The 23,777-nt window shown below is 45.4% G+C and overlaps 1 protein-coding gene across 4 annotated transcripts in view; it reads right to left on the bottom strand.

Annotated features, from left to right (window-relative positions):
• The window catches only part of C2CD2L (C2CD2 like), a 53,355-nt gene that overhangs the window by 23,704 nt on the left and 5,874 nt on the right, over nt 1-23,777 (bottom strand). The gene's annotated exons all lie outside the window — the stretch shown is intronic.

The following is a 23,777-nucleotide window of genomic DNA, read 5'->3' as shown; positions in this document are numbered from 1 at the left end:
AGCCAAGTGCACATGAGATTATGGCTGCAGATTTCATTGCAGAAATGCTGCAGTCAAAGGGTCTAACCACAACGATCCCAAGACCGGGGGTCTGCAGGTCTGTCCTAAATGGTGAGGAGGTGCTCAAACACGGCCTCCTCATTCATTGGTAATGTGGCTGCCAGAGAAACCGAGTGCACTTGTCCCTCACTTGCAGTCCCACCGGAGTGAAGGTTGAGTACACGCTCTACTACAGATGGGGCTACAGGGCATAGGTTTCAGAGTTCTACAGAACAGATCAACGGATAGGTGGGGGGGGTGTCCAAGCAGTCAGACCCATCACGATCCACACGATGTTCCCCCTCCTAATAGAGAACTTATTTTGGGAGTAAACCACAGGATTAATTAATGCAAAAGCGATATGGAAAAGCTTTTTTTTTTGGTCTGGAAAATTCAGTGTTTGTGCCCTGTGGTATCTACTACAGCGAATTACATGTGCCTTCATATACTTATTGTACGGGCACACAGCCTCCTTCAGGTAGGTATGCTCTGCAACCAGCCAGAAACTAAGAACTCTGGAATGAAGGATATATGCACTGCAATGGAAAAGCCACTTGCTGTTCATAGGTTTAGTCTTTTGAGCTCCTATGAATCTTTGCGGCGTCGTAAACACAACTACTCTTCAGGCGGCTTCCCCTCCGCTTGGAAGCAACTTACTAAATTATAGAGACAAAAAGAAAAAGAATAAAATATATATTATATTCCTTTACACACACAGAACAAAAATATAAATGCAGCATTTGTTTTTGCTCCCATTTTCCATGAGCAGAATTCAAAGATCTAAGATTTTTTGTAGAGAAAAGGCCTTTTTCTCCAAATATTGTTCACAAATTTGTCAAAATCTGTTAGTTAGCTCTTCTTCTGTGCAAAGATAATCCATCCACAACAGTGGGGAACAGCCAGATACTGATTAGACACACGATTATTGGAGATGTGGAGTAGAAAACCAGTCCGTATCTGGCGTGCCACCATTTGGCTCGCACAGTGCAGCAGATCTCCTTCGCATAGAGTTGATCCAGTTGCTGATTGTGTCCTGTGGAGCATTGGTCCACTCCTCTACAATGGCTGAGCCAAGTTCTCGTATTCCTATCCTAATATGTAGGTGTATTCATATAAGAAAATAGATCCAATTAGAAATTTAGTACAGTTCTTCTGATTCATGTCGCTTATCTAATGTAGGGCATTGCAGTAGCTTAGGTATCCATGGTTATGACCACCAAGAGCTGTCACTATACGAGTGACTAACCATAGATACCTAAGCTACTGCAATGCCCTGTACATGGGGTAAGTGACAGAAATTTAGTATAGTTCTTTAGATTCACTAATTGGAGGTATTTGCTATTATTACTACACCCATTACATATTGGAATAGGATCTTGGCGATGGAAATACCCCTTTAACTTAACTGGCGCAACAATACATAAAGCGACACTGAAGGAGAACTTAAGTGTCTGTCCAATGATCGCCATTTGTTCCCTAATCACAACACAGGTAATACATGTGTGATGAAGGAGCAGCCACCATATTGGATATGGGGCCTAATGCTTGCCTCATGTCTGAGCTTGGCCTGTCCCATTGACGCCATTTTGGTCTGAGTTCACAAGAATTATAGACAGCTAACTGCTCCTACCCCCCATGGCATGTAAGCATATTGAAGAAAGCAGGATTTAGTGCTCCAATGTTGGATAGCAAGGTCTTTCAGTATGATAATGAGATAATACCAAAACAGAACTTCAAAGCTTGAGTAGGAGCCACGCCAGCATGGGGCATGAAGGTGCCTGGGGGCTTCAATTAGAATATACCTGCCAGCTGGACACAGAAATACACATCCATTGTCTCTCCTAGCCACTCTGACTCCATCCTAGGATCATGGATTATGAGCACACCTTTCGAGTTGTAGACTCATAAAAAATATCCGCGTGACCCTGAGGAAATCACGCATCTGGCAGTGCGACTCCTGAGTCGGTGAGGGCTCTGGGACCTGAGATATAGAGATTGACCCTCCATGGTGACCCAATGGGGCCATGTTTGCTCTCCACACGACAGGCAAAACAAACCACATTCACTGGTACCGCTCGTGTCCTGATCCGATCATCCTGGAGGAAGTTATCCCCTTTCTTAGATATTGGGAATATGTTCTGCAGGGAGCTAAAGGGTGGAGATTATTAGCCCACCCTCTGACACAGGGGGGAGGAACCCAGCATGCTTAAGAACTGGGAGCACATGGCAGAGACTCTCTCTCTCACAGAAGAACCAGATGATGATGATCTAAGAAGGAACTGGGGACAGATCTGCCAAGGGAGCAGCGGCATGCGCTTTGGGGTCTGTCCGGCAACGAAGATTCTTGTACCTGTGGACTGCAGAGCTCCCAGCATCCACATGCAACCTACAACCTGGTAAATTGACCTCTAGCTTAATATCTCTAAGTCTTGTACCATTATTGTTATATTTTTACTCTGACTGCAAATCCACTGTAATTCCATTGTATAGCTTACTGTATATTTCTGTAATTATCTAGCGCGCCCTTAAGGCAATTAAACTATAAAATTAATCTTGGGCTGATGCTTTTACTCAGATTACAGATCTTAGAATACCCAGCGGGTAACAGGACATCCTCCCCGGCGGCCATTTGCTCTAGGTGCAGTTCCCTTACTGACCTGATAGAAAAAGGGGGTGCCGGAGAGCTGTGCCTGTGTAGTTACGTCACATTGGTAATGTGGGAGGAACGGGTCTTTCCTTCACAACATGACTTTGCTGGGGGCCACCATAGTCAACAGAATGGGGGGTCCAAGCCCCTATGTTACTGCAGGAACACAGGAGTGTGAATAATAAATATACAAAGCGTGCTGTCACTCAACAACTACATGGGATGATGGCAATGGCCTTGTACAGCGAGCACTTCAATAACGCAGCCTTATCTTAGTCATTCAATAAGGAGGAACAGGCGGCTGAGGATGCCCACCCTATTAATCAGAGGGAGCATTAACCACCTCTCCTGTACATGTATCCATCATGGCACAACATCTAGCAGTAGTAGTGGTGGTGGTACATTGTGAGGACTGAGTGGTCCTAGCAGTTGGACCCCGCCGATCAGGAAAAAGAAATGTGATGACACAGCATTTTACCTTAGCCCCTTCACTACCAAGGGTGGTTTGCACGTTAACTCCCGGGCCAATTTTTACAATTCTGACCACTGTCCCTTTATGAGGTCATAACTCTTAAACGCTTCCATGGATCCCGGTGATTCTGACATTGTTTTCTCGTGACATATTGTACTTCATGTTAGTGGTAAAATTTCATTCAAATAACTTGGCGAAAATTTCGGAATTTTCCAACTTTGAATTTTTATGCCCTTAAATCACAGAGATACGGCACACAAAAACTTAATAAATAACATTTCCCACATGTTTACTTTACATCAGCACAATTTTGGAACCAAAATTTTTTTTTGTTAGGAAGTTATAAGGGTTAAAAATTGACCAGCGATTTCTCATTTTTGCAACACCATTTTATTTTTAGGGACCACATCACATTTGAAGCCACTTTGAGGGGTCTATAGGATAGAAAATACCCAAAAGTGACACCATTCTAAAAACTGCACCCCTTAAGGTGCTCAAAACCACATTCAAGAAGTTTATTAACCCTTTAGGTGCATCACAGGAATTTTTTGAATATTTGAAAAAAAAAAATGAACATTTAACTTTTTTGCACAAAAAAAAACACTTCAGGTTCAATTTTTTTTATTTTACCAAGGGTAACAGGAGAAATTGGACTGCAAAAGTTAATGTGCAATTTGTCCTGAGTACGCTGATACCTGATATGTGGGGGGGAACCACTGTTTCGGCGCATGGCAGACCTCAGTAGGGAAGGAGCGCCGTTTGACTTTTTCAATGCAAAATTGGCTGGAATTCAGATCGGACGCCATGTTGTCGCGTTTGGAGAGCCTAAACAGTGGAAACCCCCCCCCAAGTGACCCCATTTTGGAAACTAGACCCCCCAAGGAACTTAGATATGTGATGAGAACTTTGAACCCACAAGGGCTTCACAGAAGTTTATAACGTACAGCGGTACAATTAAAAAATCATTTTTTCCACAAAAATGATCTTTTCACCCCCCCCAATTTTTATTTTTCCAAGGGTAAAAGGACCCTAAAAGTTATTGTGCAATTTGTCCTGAGTACGCCGATACCCCATATGTGGGTGTAAATGACTATTTGGGCGCATGGCAGAGCTCGGAAAAGAAGCAGTGCCATTTGACGTTTTTGGCTAGAATTGAGATCGGACACCATGTCGCGATTGGAAAACCCCTGATGTACCAAAACAGTGGAAACCCCCCACAAATGACACCATTTTGGAATCTAGACCCCCCAAGGAACTTATCTAGATGTGTGGTGAGAACTTTGAACCCCCAAGGGCTTCACAGAAGTTTATAACGCATGGGCGTGAAAAAAAATAAAATCGTATTTTTTCCACAAACATGATCAATTAGTCTCCAATTTTTTTATTTTCCCAAGGGTAACAGGAGAAATTGGACCCCAAAAGTTTTTGTCCAATTTGTCCTGAGTACGCTGACACCCCATATGTGGGAGAAAACTACTGTATGGGGACACGTCGGGGCTCGGAAGGGAAGTAGTGACGTTTTGGAATGCAGACTTTGATGGATTGGTCTGCGGGTGTCATGTGCGTTTGGAGAGCTCCTGATGTACCTAAACTATTGAAACTCCCCACAAGTGACCCCATTTTGGACACTAGACCCCCCACGGAACTTATCTAGATGTGTGGTGAGCACTTTGAACCCCCAAGTGCTTCACAGAAGTTTATAACGTCTGGGCGTGAAAATAAAAAAATCATTTTTTCCCCGCAAAAATTATATTTTTGCCCCCAATTTTTTATTTTCCTAAGGGTAACAGGAGAAATTGGACCCCAAAAGTTGTTTTGTAATTTGTCCCGAGTAGGCTGATACCCCATAAGTGGGGGTAAAACACTGCTTGGGCGCATGGCAAAGCTTGGAAGGGAAGGAGCACCATTTGACTTTTTCAACGCAGAATTGGCTGGAATTGAGATCAGATGCCATGTTGCGTTTGGAGAGCACCTGATGTGCCCAAACAGTGGAAACCCCCCCCCCAATTATAACTCCAACCCTAACCCCAACACACCCCTAACCCTAATCGGAAAATGGAAATAAATACATTTTCTTTTAGTTTTATTTTTCCCTAACTAAGGGGGTGATAACGGGGGGTTGATTTACTATTTATGGCGGTTTTTATGTTTGGCGGCTGTCACACGCTAAAAGACGCTTTTTATTGTAAAAATAGTTTTTGCATCACCACATATTGAGAGCTATAATTTTTCCGTATTTTGACCCACCGAGTCATGTGAGGTCTTATTTTTTGCGGGACGAGTTGACGTTTTCATTGGTACCATTTTCGGGCACGTGACATTTTTTGATCGCTTTTTATTCCGATTTTTGGGACGCAGAATGAACAAATCCAGCGTTTCATGAATTTCTTTTGGGGGGTGCGTTGACACCGTTCCGCGTGCGGTAAAATTGATAAAGCGGTTTTATTCTTCGGGTCAGTACGGTTACAGCAATACCTCATTTAGGTCGTTTTATGCAATGAAAACAATTTTATATAAAAAAATTATTTTTGTATCGATTTATTCTGCGAGCTATAACTTTTTTTGCGGATGACGCTGTATGGCGGCTCGTTTTTTGCGGGACAAGATGACGTTTTCAGCGGTACCATGGATATTTATATGCGTCTCTTTGATCGCGCGTTATTGCACTTTTTGTTCGGTGGTATGATAAATCATTTTTTGCTTCGTTTATTTTTATTTTTTAAGGGGTTCGCTAAAGGGGTTAACTAATGGGACAGTTTTATAGGACGGGTCGCTACGGACGCAGCGATACCAAATATGTGTACTTTTATTGTTTTTTATTTTGAAAAAATGGATTGGGGAATATTTTTTTTTTTTACTAATTTATTTAGCGATTTTTTTAAAATTATTTAATTTTTCCTTTTTTTTTTTTTTTTTTTTTTTTTTTAACTTTATTACCTTGTCCCAGGTGGGACATCGCTGATCTGTCACATCACAGATCACTGTGACAGATCAGCAATCTGTCACAGGCAGTTCTGCAGACTTCCTCATGCCTGCGCTTTGCAGGCAGTGAGGAAGTCAGCTCCCTACAGGCCCCCGTCGCCATCTTGGATCCGGGGGCCTGTAGGGAAAGACCCCCGCAGCAGCGCTGCACATTGTGCTGTACATTGCGCTGCTGTGGGGGGGCTCAGGGAAGCACGGAGGGAGCCCCCTCCCTGCCGATGCTTCCCTTTAACCCCCAGTACACCGGGATTGCGTTTGATCGCGGTGTACAAGGGGTTAACGTGTCGGGGGCGGTCCGTGCCCGCCTCTGACACATTGTGCCGGGTGTCAGCTGTGATAATCAGCTGACACCCGGCCGCGATCAGCGGCGCTCACCACGTGGGCGCCGCTGATCGCTGTGACGTAATATTCCGTCCATAGTAATTAGGTCCAGGGTCACATGGACGGAATATTACGTCCATTGTAGGTAAGTGGTTAATTAACCAAACGTCTATTTTCAGTAAGCCAGGAGGAAGAGACTTATCAATATGCGGACTTTTGAATTTATGCGTTTGCTCTTCACTTGGTCAAGAACCATACACTTGTCACAGGAGTCTTAAAAAAATAAGATTGATATTTTTGAATGGCTAGTGTAAGCCTCATATCAGCTCCTACAATTTATTGTCTGCTATCTTTGCAAGACCATGATCCAGGGTCAAGGAATAGTGAATGTTTGCTTAATATGTTGAGAGACCATTGGGTGGGTCCTGTGGTTTGTTGACTTAGAATCATAGAATCGTAGAGTTGGAAGGGACCTCCTGGGCCATCTGGTCCAACCCCCTGCTCAAAGCAGGATTCGCTAAATCATCCCAGTCAGATGTCTGTCCAGCCTGTTTGAAGACTTCCATTGAAGGAGAACTCACCACTTCTCGTGGCAGCCTGTTCCACTCATTGATCACTCTAACTGTCAAAAAGTTTTTTCTAATATCTAATCTGTGTCTAATATCTAATCTGTGTCTCCTCCTGTGTCTCTAATCTGTTGCAAAACAGAGGAGTAAAATCTATGCAATTTAATAAAGTAGTTAAATTCATCACATCTTTCTCTTGACCTCTGGATGCAGGCATGAAGGACAACAGTTGTAATCTATATTAAAGGGAATCTGTCACCCTTTTTTTGACTATCAGCTGCCAGCATTGACATCAGGGGCTTATCTACAGCATTCTGTAATGCTGTAGATAAGCCCCCGATGTAACCTGAAAGATAAGAAAAACACGTTAGATTATACTCACCGGAGGGGGCGGTCTGGCTCCTACCTTCTTCTTACGATGCTGTCCTCTTCTTCCCTTCCTGTAGTGGCTCCGGCGCACTGCTCTGCCCTGTTGAGGGCAGAGCAGAGTCCTGCAGTGCGCAGGCGTCGTGAGAGGTCCGGCACCTGCGCACTGCAGTATTCTGCTCTGCCCTCAACAGGGCAGAGCAGTGCGCAGGAGCCACTACAGGAAGGGAAGAAGAGGACGGCACCGTATGAAGATGGGAGGCGTCGGACCGGACATCCATCGGACCGGACCGCCCCCTCCGGTGAGTATAATTTAATGTGTTTTTCTTATCTTTCAGGTTACATCAGGGTCTTATCTACAGCATTACAGAATGCTGTAGATAAGCCCCTGATGTCAATGTCGGTAGCTGATAGTCAAAAAAAAAAAAAAAAAAAAAAGGGTGACAGTTTCCCTTAAGTGAGATATGCCTCTAACCAGGGCTGTGGAGTCGGTAAGCCAAACCTGCAACTCCGACTCCTCAATTTCCCTCACACAGACTCCACGACTCCCACATATATTGCTTATATTTTAAGTGAAACATTTATTGTAGTATAATGTGATCATCAGACATTTAATCATTTTTATGATACAATAATCAAGAGATAGAGAATATATATATATATATATATATATATATATATATATATATATATATACATACACACACACACACACAGGGGTTGGACAAAATAATGGAAACACCCAACGTTTTGGCATGTAATCTTCGGACATGTTATAAACATGCATAACAGTGACATATGGTAATGTTTTCTAGTTGATTATTTGTGATATGTGTATGTAAATTAACTGTTTGTTTTTCAGAATTGTAAGAACATTGAGGAAAACCTGCTACCAATGGCAGACCTCTCGGATTTTCAAAGGGACCAAATTGTTGGTGCTCGTATGGCAGGCGAAAGTGTAACAGAAAGTGTAACAGAAAGTGTAACAGAAAGTGTAACAGAAAGTGTAACAGAAAGTGTAACAGAAAGTGCCCGTATGCTTGGCGTGTCAAGAGGTACTGTCTCAAATTAATGACTGCGTTTGAAAGAGAAGGAAAAACGTCCGCAGCAAAGCACAGGTCCGGCCGAAAGTCGAAGTTGACTGAGAGAGACCAGCGGACTCTAAAGCGAATTGAGAGAGAGGATCGCAAGACCACGGCTCTGAAAATCACTTCTGAGCTCAATGAACACCTACAGAACACAGTTTCCATGAAAAATGTTCGTTGGGAGCTGCACAACTCTGGATTCCACGGAAGAGCTGCAATTCGAAAACCGCTGCTCTCAATGACAATTGTTTCCAAGCGTTTAGAGTGTCGTAGAAACCTCCAGAATTGGTCCCTCGAGCAGTGGAAACATGTGATATTCTCTGACGAATCAGCGTTTACCCTATTTCCGACCGAGTGTACGTTTGGAGACAGCCGAAAGAAGCATTCCATCCAGACTGCCTTCTCCCAACCGTAAAACATGGCGGAGGTTCTGTGATGATCTGGGGTGCTATTTCGTGGAGATCCGCCGGGCCAATGATATCCTTTCATGGAATAATTAACAGCCGAGATTATTTAGGCATTATGGGCGACCAAGTGCATCCTATGGTTCAAGCACTGTTCCCAGAGGGGAACGCCATCTTTCAGGATGATAATGCACCAATTCATACAGCTAGAATCGTTAAAGCATTGCACAAGGAACATTGTAATGAAGCTGAGCATCTCATCTGTCCCCCACAATCCCCAGACCTGAACATTATTGAGCATTTATGGTCGATTTTAGAGATTCAAGTTAGACGTCGATTTCCGCCGCCATCGTTGCTCAAAGAACTGGAGGGTGTTTTAACTGAAGAATGGGCTACAATTCCTTTGGAAACAATTCACACCTTGTATGAATCCATACCTCAGATAATTGAGACTGTAATCGCCGCAAAAGGTGGACCTACACCATATTAAACTAACTTTTGTTGAGGTTTCCATTATTTTGTCCAACATTATATACAGTGTCATTTAAAAGTTTGGGCACCCATGGTCAAAATTACTGTTATTGTGACCAGTTAAGCAAGTTGAAGATAGAATGATCTCTAAAAGGGCTAAAGTTAAAGATAACATTTTCTCTGTATTTTAGGCCAAAAAAGTTATATATTGTCATTTTTTACATTTTAAAAAGTACAATAAGGAAAATAGGACAATGCAAAAGTTTGGGCACCCTGCATAGTTAGTACCTAGTAGCACTCCCTTTTAAAAATATCACAGCTTGTAAACGCTTTTAGTAGCCAGCCAAGAGTCTTTCAATTCTTGTTTGATGGATTTTCATCCATTCTTCCTTGGAAAATTCTTCCATTTCTGTGAGATTCCTGGGTTGTCTTGCATGCACTGCTATTTCGAGGACTAGCCACAGATTTTCAATGATGATCGAATCGGGGGACTGTGAGGGCCATTGAAAAACCTTTAGCTATCGCCTTTTGAGGTAGTCTATTGTGGATTTTGATGTGCGTGATCATTATCCATTTCTAGAAGCCATCCTGTTTTCAAATTCAGCTTTTTTACACATGGTGTTATGTTTGCATCAAGAATTTGTTGAAATTTCATTGACTCCATTCTTCCCTCTACCTGTGAAATGTTCCCTGTGCCATTGTATGAAACACAACTCCAAAGCATGATTGATCCATCCCCATGCTTAACCCCTTCACCCCCAAGGGTGGTTTGCACGTTCATGACCAGGCCAATTTTTACAATTCTGACAACTGTACCTTTATGAGGTCATAACTCTGGAACGCTTCCATTGATCCCGGTGATTCTGACATTGTTTTCTCGTGACATATTGTACTTCATGTTAGTGGTAAAATTTCATTCAAATAACTTGCGTTTATTTGTGAAAAAAATGGAAATTTGGCAAAAATTTTGAAAATTTCGCAATTTTCCAACTTTGAATTTTTATGCCCTTAAATCACAGAGATACGGCACACAAAAAACTTGATAAGTAACATTTCCCACATGTTTACTTTACATCAGCACAATTTTGGAACCAAAATTTTTTTTTGTTAGGAAGTTATAAGGGTTAAAAGTTGACCAGCGATTTCTCATTTTTACAACACCATTTTATTTTTAGGACCACATCACATTTGAAGCCACTTTGAGGGGTCTATATGATAGAAAATACCCAAAAGTGACACCATTCTAAAAACTGAACCCCTTAAGGTGCTCAAAACCACATTCAAGAAGTTTATTAACCCATTAGGTGCGTCACAGGAATTTTTTTGAATATTTAAAAAGAAATGAACATCTAACTTTTTCACAAAAAAAATACTTCAGGTTCAATTTTTTTTTATTTTAACAAGGGTAACAGGAGAAATTGGACTGCAAAAGTTATTGTGCAATTTGTCCTGAGTACGCTGATACCTGATTTGTGGGGGGGAACGACTGTTTCGGCGCATGGCAGAGCTCAGAATGGAAGGAGCGCAGTTTGACTTTTTCAATGCAAAATTGGCTGGAATTCAGATCGGACGCCATGTCACGTTTGGAGAGTCCCTGATGTACCTAAACAGTGGAAACCCCCTACAAGTGACCCCATTTTGGAAACTAGACCCCCCAAGGAACTTATATAGATATGTGGTGAGAACTTTGAACCCACAAGGGCTTTACAGAAGTTTATAACGTACAGCGGTACAATTAAAAAATCATATTTTTTCCACAAAAATGATCTTTTCACCCTCAATTCTTATTTTTCCAAGGGTAACAGGACCCTAAAAGTTATTGTGCAATTTGTTCTGAGTACGCTGATACCCCACATGTGGGGGAAAACCACTATTTGGGAGCATGGCAGAGCTCGGAAGGGAAGCAGCGCCATTTGACGTTTTTGGCTGGAATTGAGATCGGACACCATGTCGCGTTTGGAAAACTCCTGATGTACCAAAACAGTGGAAACCCCCCACAAATGACACCATTTTGGAAACTAGACCCCCTAAGGAACTTATCTAGATGTGTGGTGAGCACTTTGACCCCCCCAGTGCTTCACAGAAGTTTATAATGCCCGGGCGTGAAAATAAATAATTCGTTTTTCCACAAACATGATCTTTTAGTCACCATTTTTTTATTTTCCCAAGGGTACCAGGAGAAATTGGACCCCAAAAGTTGTTGTCCAATTTGTCCTGAGTATGCTGATACCCCATATGTGGGAGAAAACTACTGTATGGGCACACGTCGGGGCTCGAAAGGGAAGTAGTGACGTTTTGGTATGCAGACTTTGATGGAATGGTCTGCGAGTGTCATGTTGCCTTTGGAGAGCCCCTAATGTACCTAAACAGTGGAAACCCCCCACAAATGACCCCATTTTGAAAACTAGACCCACTAAGGAACTTATCTAGATGTGAGGTGAGCACTTTGAACCCCCAAGGGCTTCACAGAAGTTTATAATGCCAGGACATGAAAATAAAAAAAATCATATTTTTTCCAGAAACATGATCAATTAGTCCCCAATTTTTTCATTTTCCCAAGGGTAACAGGAGAAATTGGACCCCAAAAGTTGTTGTCCAATTTGGCCTGAGTACGCTGACACCCCATATGTGGGAGAAAACTACTGTATGGACACACGTCGGGGCTCGGAAGGGAAGCAGTGACGTTTTAGAATGCAGACTTTGATGGAATGGTCTGCGGGTGTCATGTGCGTTTGGAGAGCCCCTGATGTACCTAAACTATTGAAACTCCCCACAAGTGACCCCATTTTGGACACTAGACCCCCCACGGAACTTATCTAGATGTGTGGCGAGCACTTTGAACCCCCCAAGTGCTTCACAGAAGTTTATAACACTCGGACATGAAAATAAAAAAATCATTTTTTTCCACAAAAATGATATTTTTGCCCCCAATTTTTTATTTTCCTAAGGGTAACAGGAGAAATTGGACCCCAAAAATTGTTTTGCAATTTGTCCTGAGTAGGCTGATACCCTACATGTGGGGGTAAAACACTGTTTGGGCGCATGGCAGAGCTTGGAAGGGAAGGAGCACCATTTGACTTTCAACTCAGAATTGGCTGGAATTGAGATCAGACGCCATGTTGCATTTGGAGAGCCCCTGATGTGCCCAAACAGTGGAAACCCCCAATTATAACTCCAACCCTAACCCCAACACACCCCTAGCCCTAACCCTAAGGCTGTGTGCACACGCTGCGGATTTTGCTGCGGTTCCGCAGCGGTTTTGGCTGCTGCGGACCCCAGTACCATGATTCCCTATGGGAGTCAAAAACCGCAGTGCAGACAGTGCGGAATTTTCCGCGCGGATTATCTGCGGTTTTCAATCCGCAGAAAGAATTGACATGTCAATTCTTTCTGCGGATTCTCCTGCGGTTTGCCATCTCCTCTAATGAGGAGATGAAAAACCGCAGAGCAATCTGCAGGTAAAACCGCAGGTCTTTTGACCTGCGGTTTCACCTGCGGATTTTACAAAATCCGCGCGGATGAATCCGCACCTAATCCGCAGCGTGTGCACACAGCCTTACCCTAACGGGAAAATGGAGATACTTTTTTTTTTTAGTTTTATTATTTTTCCCTAACTAAGGGGGTGATAACGGGGGGTTTGACTTACTATTTATGGCGGTTTTTATGTTTGGCGGCTGTCACACGCTAAAAGACGCTTTTTATTGTAAAATAGTTTTTGCATCACCACATTTTGAGAGCTATAATTTTTCCGTATTTTGACCCACCGAGTCATGTGAGGTCTTTTTTGCGGGACGAGTTGACGTTTTTATTGGTACCATTTTCGGGCACGGGACATTTTTTGATCGCTTTTTATTCCTATTTTTGGGACGCAGAATGAACAAAAACCAGCGTTTCATGAATTTCTTTTGGGGGGGTGCGTTTACACCGTTCCGCGTGCGGTAAAATTGATAAAGCGGTCTTATTCTCCGGGTCAGTACGGTCACAGCGATACCTCATTTAGGTCGTTTTTTTATGTTTTGTCGGTTTTATGCAATGAAAACTATTTTATATAAAAAATAATTATTTTTGCATCGCTTTATTCTGTGAGCTATAACTTTTTTATTTTTTCGCTGATGATGCTGTGTGGTGGCTCGTTTTTTGCGGGACAAGATGACGTTTTCAGCGTTACCATGGATATTTATATGCGTCTTTTTGATCGCGCGTTATTACACTTTTTGTTTGGCGATATGATAATAAATCATTATTTTTTGCTTCGTTTATTTTTATTTTTTAAGGGGTTCGCTAAAAGGGTTAACTAATGGGACAGTTTTATAGGGCGGGTCATTACGGACGCGGCGATACCCAATATGTGTACTTATTGGTTTTTTTTTATTATTTTCAAAATATGAATTTATTGGGGAATATTTTTTTTTTTTTTACACTAATTTGGCGATTTTTTTTATTTTTACATTTTTTTTAATTTTTTTTTTACTTTATTACATAGTCCCAGGTGGGACATCACTGTCCTGTGACAGATCGCTGATCTGTCACATCACAGATCACTGTGACAGATCAGCAATCTGTCACAGGCATTGAAGCAGACTTCCTCTTGCCTGCGCTTTGCAGGCACTGAGGAAGCCAGCTTCCTCAGGTCCCCGAAGGCCCCCGTCGCCATCTTGGATTCGGGGGCCTGGAGGATAGGAGCCCCCCGCAGCAGCGCTGCACATTGCGCTGCCGTGGGGGGCTCAGGGAAGCACGGAGGGAGCCCCCTCCCTGCCGATGCTTCCCTTTAACTCCCGGTACACCGCGATCATGTTTGATCGCGGTGTGCAAGGGGTTAACGTGTCGGGGGCGGTCCGTGACCGCCCCTGACACATAGTGCCGGGTGTCAGCTGTGATAATCAGCTGACACCCGGCCGCGATCAGCGGCGCTCACCACGTGGGCGCCGCTGATCGCGGTAGACGTACTATCCCGTCCACGGTCATACGGGCCCGGGTACCGTGGACGGGATAGTACGTCGGATGTCAGGAAGGGGTTAATGGTTGGAGAGATGTTCTTTTCCTGAAATTCTATGCAATTTTTTCTCTGCACATACCTTTGATCATTGCGACCAAAGAGTTTTATTTTAACTTCAACGAGTCACAGGACTTGTTTCTAAAATGTATTGGGCTTGTTTAGACGTTCTTTTGCATACCTCTGATGCTGAATTTTATGGTGAGGGTGCAGAAGAAGTTCTCTTCTGATGACTCTTCCATGAAGGCCATATTTGATAAGGTGTCTCTGAACAGTAGAACAATGTGCCACAACTCCAGAATCTGCTAAATCTTTCTGAAGGTCTTTTGCAGTCAAGTGGGGGCTCCGATATGCCTTTCTAGCAATCCTACAAGCAGCTCTCTCTAAAATTTTGCTTGGCCTTCCAGACCTTATCTTGACCTCCACTGTTCCTGTAAACTGCTATTTCTGAATTACATATTGAACTGAGGAAAGGACAACTTGAAAACGCTTTGCCATCTTCTTAGGGTAAGTGCACACGTTGCAGAAAATTTCTGCACAAAAACCTGTATCCCTTTCCAGAAACCGGACCTATTTTTCCCGCAGCGGATTTTGCGCGTTTTTGATGCGTTTTTTACCACAGCGGTTTCTAAAAGCATGGGAGAAGCCTAAACCACGGAAAACGCAAAATTAATGTGCATGCTGCGGTTTTTACCGCAATGCGTTTTTTTCGCGGTAAAAAACGCATCAATGTGCACAAAAAGTGCAAAATGCATAGAAATGACTGTGCACCTTATTTTTAGCGGTTTTATAGCGGTTTTATAGTGAAAACCGCGGTAAAAACCGCTAAAAAAACGCTGTGTGAACACAGCCTTATAGTCTTCTCCTGCTTTGTGGGCCTCCACCATTTTCAGAGTGCTAGGTATCTGCTTAAAAGAACCCATGGTGGCTGTTTTTTCGCACAAGGTTAGAGGAGGCTATGGGTTTCTAAACCTGTGGAATCTGCATCAGCTGGCCTTTCCTAACATTGAGTGTGAACAAGCCATAACCCTGAGCACACAAATCTCCAAAAGGTGCCCAAACTTTAGCATCAGACCATTTTTCTTTTTGTAATTTTTAAAATGTGAAAAAATGACAGTGTACTTTAGGCCTTTTAGAGGTCATTTTATCTTCAACTTGCTTAACTGTTCACAACAGTAATTTTGACCAGGGGTGCCTAAACTTTTGCATGCCAGTGTGTGTGTGTGTGTGTGTGTGTGTGTGTGTGTGTGTGTGTGTGTGTATATATATATATATATATATATATATATGTATACATGGAAAAATAATAGGCAGCACTCAAATTAAATATGAAAAAAGTGGATACTTTACTGATCCTCAGGTGGCAACGTTTCAACGGTGACCCGTCTTTGTCAAGTGAGGTAGCCATGTCATTCAAGGGTGGGGGACACTCACTTGGCAGCAAATAAATCACATCTGGTACGGGTTTTCCATAAAACCATATCAGTCCTTGAGGTTTATTCACCATCATAAACCACAGCAGCAATATATAACAGCACAGCGTTCATTAAACAGGCTATTCAGCCTCATCGTTATCTCACCCACGTCAGGGTTTCCTCATGGCTGTTGCTCCATGCTGCAGTCATCCACTCACTCCTCAGGGACTCTCAGACGCTGGCCGCCATTACACACACAGCCGCTCCACAGGCTGTTAGTGAGGAGATCCTTCTCCTCACGGGACCATCCAAACTGGACCAATCAGGTCCCAGCATTCATACCTTGTGACCTACCCTGGCCACCTTATATGGTCTGTAGCCACACCCACTGGGTCACATGGCTATGACCTCATCACAGGTCCTTCACATACTCACAAAGCCATTTACTATAGGCGTTTTCAGACACACCCCTGGGTGGATTTGTAGGTAACCAGAACCCGCCCATCTCTCTAGTTACCTGAAGACTTCTCCCTTACACTTAGAAACACCTCAGCAATGATATTGCTGATCACACATACACAAGTCCCCATCTCAAAGCCACCCACTTTGAGATATATAACTATCCTTCAGGATTCTGCCACTCATCCGTTCTCTTGGGACATCCACACAGCGCCCCCTAGTGGACACAGTGGTCATTACACACACACATATATATATATCTATGTTATATATCTCAGCACAGGAAAAAAAATAGGGTGCACAGCCTCCCAGGCACGTACCTGTCCTTGTAAATAGAAATCAAAAAAGATGGAGGCAGCACACCATATGAAATTGTAGAAAGTGTTATTTAATAGCCCATATGGCGACGTTTCGGTCTTGAGTGCAGAGAACTTGAGAAAGTTCTGCACTCAAGACCAAAATGTCGCCATATGGGCTATTAAATAACACTTCTTTCTACAATTTCATATGGTGTGCTGCCTCCATCATATATATATCACTATGTAAGCAGCAAAAAACAGTATTCAACAAAAACATACTAAATAACATTTGTGCAGTCTATGAATTTGTTCTAAGAAATGGAATTGCCTCCATCAGATCCTCCTTCATAGACGACCTCAAATCCAACCTAATAATTTTCAGGGTGTGTGCACACGCTGCGGATTCTGCTGCGGATTGATCTGCGCGGATTATGCAAAATCCGCATGTAAATCCGCAGGTGAAAAGACCTGCGGTTTTATCTGCAGATTAGCCTGCGGTTTTGCCCTGCGGTTTATCATTTCTACAATGGAGGCGATGGTAAACCGCTGCAAATCCGCACCGTCTGCACAGCGGTTTTTAATTTCCATAGGTTGTAATGGTACTGTACGAAGGGCCATATCCGCTGCGGATCCGCAGCAGAATCCGCAGCGTGTGCACACACCCTAAGGCTAGAGAACAACCTCTCTACACTAACTTGGGTTGGTGACAAAGCCGTAAACACATGGGCAACATCTCTAACCATTTCCGGGTATAAAGGAATTGCCTCATGCACAATCAGTTTTGATGACCGGTTGAATTTTTCTATTTCTTTGAGAGCAAGTGAAACATTTTGCTGAAATATGGTCAATCTGCTTGCTATAGGAGACGGAGAGAAATCTTTTTCCTTGCGGCAACGCTTTGCCTGCTCCATGTCATACAAATACTTGTCAAAGTCAAATGCCTCATCTGAGGAGGATGAAGATACAGCAGAGGTAGCACTGTCAGGACCCAAGTCTATTATGATTGGGTCAACGAGGAGGAAAGAAAGACCAAGCTAAGCCACAGAAAACCAGAGAGGTTGGTAACTAAGCAGATTGCAGACCCCTGATCCTATCAACACAGCTAGCAGTAGCCGTGGAGCGTACCTACGATCATCCTAGACGCCTCGACACAGCCGGAGAACTAAATAAGCCTAAAGCAAGAAAGGGGGAATCTAAACTGCCCCACAGAAGACCCCAAAGGAATAGATAGCCCCCAAACATATATTGTTGGTGAGACAAGATTAAAACACAAAACGCAGGTAGGAAAAAAAACTGAGCAAACGATGGGGCCCACACTAACTAGACAGGACAGGAAAGACTGTCTGCGACTGCAATCACACAAAAAACCCTGCATGAAATGCCCAACAAGTCTGATAGAAAAATACTGAAGTCACACGGCTTCGCCCACTATATCAGCACTCTGGTATATTCTGAAAGCAGAGCAAAAAGAGGCCAATCTAATAAGGGACAAAAACAAACTGGCACAAGCAGTAACATAAGGATGTAAAATCGTAGTTACTTACCGTTAACGGTATTTCTCTGAGCCCATGACGGCACCACAGAGAGACGGGATCCGCCCCACGGGGACAGGAAACCTACCGATAAAAAGGCGGTACCTCTCTCCCACATCAGTTGTTTTACAGAGCATTAACGGAACATCAGCCTAATACTATCACTTTAAGAAAAAGGAATTTCTATAAATCAATAAACTGCGCAGAGGAGACACCACGTGACTTTTTGACTAAACTGTATTTACAATAAGTGCGCACCTCACGCGTGTAGGGAGGGAATATACGGGTGCCGTCATGGCCTCAGAGAAATACCGTTAACGGTAAGCAGCTACGGTTTTCTCCTTCCCTCATGACGGCACCACGGAGAGAATTGCAGAGACTATTGGGGGGGGGGGGGACCACTGCCTCCAGCACCCTTCTACCAAAGGTTAGATCTAAGGAGGTGGCTAGGTCCAGCCGATAATGGTTCAATGGAGGCGCCTTCTCTCTGCCCAGGAAGTTGACACCGCTCTTGTGGAATGGGCCGCTATTCTGCCTGGAATGTCCGCGCCTTGTGACGAGTACGACAAGGTGATGGCATCCCTTATCCACCTCGCCAGCGTGCTCTTTGATGCCTTTCGCCCGTTCTTTGGCCCCTGGAAGCAGACAAAGTCCTATCCTTCCTACACTCCCTGGTGGCCGCTAAGTATTCCATTAGGCATCTCCTGACATCTAATGTGTGCAAGGTCTCTACTCCCTTCTTTTTGGGATTGGGGCAAAAGGAGGGGAGGGAGATTTCCTGAGTTCTGTGGAACCAGGACGCTACCTTCGGCAGATAGGCTGGGTCTGTCCTCAGTACCACCCTGTTATCCAGAATCTGTGTAAATGGAGGGAAGGCTGACAGGGCCTGGATGTTGCTAATTCTACGGGCCGATGTGAGGGCTATCAAGAGGGAAGTCTTGAGAGATATTAATTTTAGTGGTGCTTCCTGCAAAGGCTCAAAGGGGGGCTTGGTCAGGGCTGAGAGTACCAAGTTTAGATCCCAGGGAAGGGTGATTAGGGAAGACACGGGCCTGGATCTACTGGCTGCCTTAGTGAACCAGGACACCTAACGATTCCCTGCCAAGTCACAGTTGTATAGGGCCCCCAGGGCTGCCACTTGAACCTTTAATGTGCTGGTAGCTAGGCCTTGCTCCAAGACCTTTTGCAGGAACTCTAAGATCTTTGATATGGGCACCTTCCCCTTTGGACTGGCCTTTGATACTGAAAGGAACTTCCTCCAGACCCTCCCGTACTGTTTAGTGGTTATCGGCTTCGTAGTAGAGTGGATACTAAATTTTGGGAGAAGCCTCTGTTCATTAATAGAGCCCTTTCAAATTCCAGGCCGTCATGTGTAGGTTCTCCACCAGAGGGTGCAGTACTGGGCCCTGGGAGAGTAAGTTCTGGATATCCGGGAGGACCCAAGTATCGGAGATATACATTCTCCTCACCCAAGAGAACCACGTCCTTCTCGGCCAGAAGGGGGCTATTAATATTACCCTTGCTTTGTCTTCCAGAATCTTCCTCAGAACTGATGGAATTAAGGCTATCCGTGGAAACGCATATGCAAGGGGAAAGTGCCAGGGGATCATGAGGGCGTCCAGGGCTATTGGGTCCCCAGATGGGTCTATGGAACAGAACGTTTTCACCTTCCGATTCGTCTTGTTGGCGAATAGGTCTATGTTGGGTTTCCCCCATAGCTTTGTGATCTGATTGAAAACTCCCTGGTTCAACTCCCACTCGCCCTGTCTCAGCTGTGTGCGACTTAGAATGTCCACCATCACATTGTCTGACCCTTTTATGTGTAATGCCGTCAGTGAGCCTAGGTTCCCCTCTGCAAAGTGGAAAATTGACTGTCACCTCCATAAAGGTACAGGATCTCGTGCCCACCTGATGATTTAAGTAAGCAACTACAGTGCTGTTGTCCGAGAACACTTATGTGGTGGCCTCTAAAGGAGTTTAGAAAATACAGGAGGGCGCGCACTTCACTGCTAATAGCTCCTTCATATTTGAGGAGGCTGTCTTTTCGTATTCTGTCCAGACTCTTTGTGCTACCTGGTTGTCCCAGTGAGCCCCCCACCCCCTGGGGCTTGCATCTGCAGTAAGGATCTGAGAGACCGGTATCACCCAAGGGACCCCCCTGGATAGGTTGGATGGTTTTGTCCACCATTGTAGAGAGCAAGCTGTTACGGGTGAGATGTTTAACTGCCCTTCTAAACTCCAGTGAAGAGAAATGTCCGCCTCTAGTATCTCCCACTGGAGATCTCTTGTATGAGCTTGGGCCCACTGGACAGCTGGTAGGCAGGCTGTCTTTGAGCCGAGCAAGGACATGGCCTTCCTGAGTGTCATTACTGTACGTGTTATTGCTCCTGTTGCTAGCTCTTCTATGTGTAGCCTTTTCCCTTCGGGGAGACGGCACTCCTGCCTGATGGAATCTATGGTTATGCCCAAATATTCTTGCACTTGGCTCAGAATTAACCGAGATTTTGGTAGGTTCAGCAGCCAACCTAGGTTGGACAAAGATTCCATAGTCTGGTTCAACTGGTCTCTGCAATGACCGGGGGAGTTGCCTACTACTAGAAAGTCGTCCAAGTATGGGACTATTAGGACGTCCTGCTCTCTCAAGTGTGCCATGACCTCTGATATGATTTTCGTGAATACTCTCGGGGCGATGGCCAGCCCGAATGGGAGGGCTTTGAATTGGTAATGCTTTATTTCTCCCCCTATTATGACTGCCATTCTGAGAAACCGGCGGTAGTCCGTGTGTATGGGGACGTGATAGTACGCATCTTTCAAGTCGAGTACCGTCATGTAACAAGATGGAAACAGCATCTTTACTGCGGATTTTATTGTTTCCATCTTGAATGGAGGAATCACGAGGCATTTTTTCAACCTTTTTAGGTTCACTATTGTCCTGAACGTCCCATCTGGTTTCTTCCGCAAGAAGATAGGGGAATAGAAGCCTTCTTTTTTTTGGTGGGGAACCTCTTGCAATACCGATTTCTCCACCAGGGTCTGAATCTCCTGTTGTACTGCAGCTTGCTCTTCTATCGATTGCCTCTGTGGGGTCACTACGAAAGAGTGTTTGGGTGAGTGTGGAATTTTGAGACCTGTTTTTACGATGCTTAGGATCCAGGAACTGCTTGATATCTTTTCCCAGGTTGGGAAGAAGAGGCCCAATCTTCCCCCTACCAAGGAGACACCTTCATTGGGGTTGCTTGTCTGCCGGTTTCCCGAACATGAACCCCTTCCCTTTGCCTCTTCTATCTTCCCACTTGTCCTGGGAGTTTTTAGGTGGCTTCCTCTGGATAAATTTCCTGCTCCAAAAACATTTGAAGGGGAAATTGGATGGGTTAGGGAAAGACTATCTCCTACTTTCTCAAGTATATTGTCCAGTGTGGGCCCGAAAAGGAATTCACCTTCACAGGGGATGGAGCACAGCTTTGTTTGTTTGCAGTTCTCCCGTCCAGCACTTGAGCCATAGAGCCCTTCTAGCTGCATTCGAGAATGAGGCTGCCCTGGCTGTCAACCTGATGGAATCCGCGGATGCATCAGCCAGAAATGCTGCTGCTCCTTTCATTAATGGGACGGAGTCCAGGATTGCGCACCCTGGAGTTTTGTTTCTTAGTTGGTCGTCCAGCCACACCATCAGGGCTCTGGCTGTGCAAGTGGCAGCTATAGCGGGTTTTAGTCCTCCTCCGGCTGCTTCCCAGGCTCCTTTTAGGAATGTATCCGCTTTTTTTGTCCATAGGGTCCTTCAGTGTCCCCATGTCCTCGAATGGCAGAGAAAATTTTTCGAGGCTTTAGCTATGGCTACATCTACTTTTGGCGCTTTGTCCCAAAACGAACAGCTTGGCTCCTCAAAGGGTTATTTCCTTTTTGGTGCTAGGAGGCCCTTTTTCTCTGGCCTTTTCCACTCCCTCTGTATGAGCGCCTGGATTTTATCGTTCATGGGATAAGACCTCTTCTTCTGCTCTAGCCCGCTAAACATGGTGTCCTGAATGGTTCTTTTAGGCCTAGTGTCTACTAGTCCCATAGTGGTTCTGATAGCCTTTATTAAGTTATCCGTTTCTTCTATACGGAAGCAGCTGCGACCTTCATCCGCAGAGGACGAGGAGCCGGATGACGGGCTATCTGTGCCTGATGAAGAAGATTCGCTCTCCCTATCACTAGGATCTGACTCAGGTTCCTTTCTTTTGGGTCTCTTATGCTTTTTGCTTTTCCCCTGAAGGGTTTTGAAGGTGTTCTCTACCTGGTGGGAAATTAGGGCTCTAAGGTCAGAAGCGAACCCTGGGGATTCCTTGTAGATTGTATGTTCAATGCAGGACTGGCAAAGCCTTTTTTCCCCACGCCGCAGGGAGCTCCTCCTTACAAAGTGGGCAAATCTTGTGGTTGGCCTTCTGTGTGCACTTCTTCCCCTATAAGAGGACAGGCCCTAATTGCAGTATATACATTCACGTAGTCCACTTACCCACCAGGCCGAAGGATACCAAATCCGACGTGGGCCACGGATCTGCACGTCGCTTGTCCTTTGGGACCCCTGCCCCCCAGACACCTTGCTGCGTCGGGACTCCGAACAGCTGCTGCTGCTGTGACTGCTCCTTGGTCTCCTTCTTACGGTGCTGCTGTGTTGACTTTCGTGGCTGCTGCTGTTGTCCTGTGTCCGAGGACGCGTCCAGCAGCTGCTGCTCCTCTGGAGGCTCGGTGCTCATGGTGCCAGGAAACAGGCCGCGCTGTGCCCCCTGTGCGCTTTTAAGCAATTGAGGGGAGTGTTTCCAGAAAAAGGTTTTTTTTTTTCCCTTCTCGGGGAGAGCGACGCCTGTGCATCCCTCCCAGAGATACTTTACGCCGCCCATGTCCCCTGCTCCCCCATGCACACGCGCACGCGCGCACCCGGCCTACCCAGATGCTTTGCGACGTTGCGCACTCCGCGCACCACCGCCGACTCCCAGTGGTGCATTGCACGGACAGCGGAGTCTTCCCCGGCTGCCGGCGCGTGTGTGACGTTGCGCGCTCCGCCCAGTGCGTGCGCACCACCGCTGGCTCCCAGTGGTGCATTGCACGGACAGCGGAGTCTCCCCCGGCGCGTGTGTGACGTTGCGCGCTCCGCCCAGCGCGTGCGCACCACCGCTGGCTCCCAGTGGTGCTTTGCGCGGGCGGCAGAGTCTCCCCCGGCTGCCGGCGCGCGTGGGGGATACCTGCGCCCGCTGGCGCTCTCCCACCCCGGTACCTGCTCCGGCCCAGGGCCGCCATGGAAGATGCTATCCTGGGAGAGGACGGATCGTTTTGCTTCTGCCGCCTCCTCCCCCCCACACACACACCCTGGAGGCCCGCTGACCCCAGCGGTGGCGCCTCGGGTAACTGCCCCAGCTGGGACAGGGGGCTCCCGCTGCCATCTTCCAGACTGGTCGGCCCCGGCATCCGATGGCAAGTCTGTAGGTTCCCTATGGGGACAGGAAACCAACTGATGCGGGAGAGAGGTACCGCCTTTTTATCGGTAGGTTTCCTGTCCCCGTGGGGCGGATCCCCTCTCTCCGTGGTGGCGTCATGGGGGAAGGAGAAATTCAGCACAGCCCCAGCCGGAGCTGGCTGACCACACAAAACTGAAATAGGCAAAACCAGATCAAATGTGAATAGCAAAAGAACACTTAAGGGCCTTTTACATTTAGCGATGCACCAGCGATCCGACCCGGTCAGCATCGCTGGTG

The sequence above is a fragment of the Dendrobates tinctorius genome, unplaced genomic scaffold (assembly GCF_039654945.1).
Source record: "Dendrobates tinctorius isolate UK_male_01 unplaced genomic scaffold, ASM3965494v1 ptg000018l, whole genome shotgun sequence".
NCBI classification, from domain to species: domain Eukaryota; kingdom Metazoa; phylum Chordata; class Amphibia; order Anura; family Dendrobatidae; genus Dendrobates; species Dendrobates tinctorius.
Note: the sequence above shows the minus strand (reverse complement) of the source record. Positions and strands in the feature narration are given on the sequence as shown.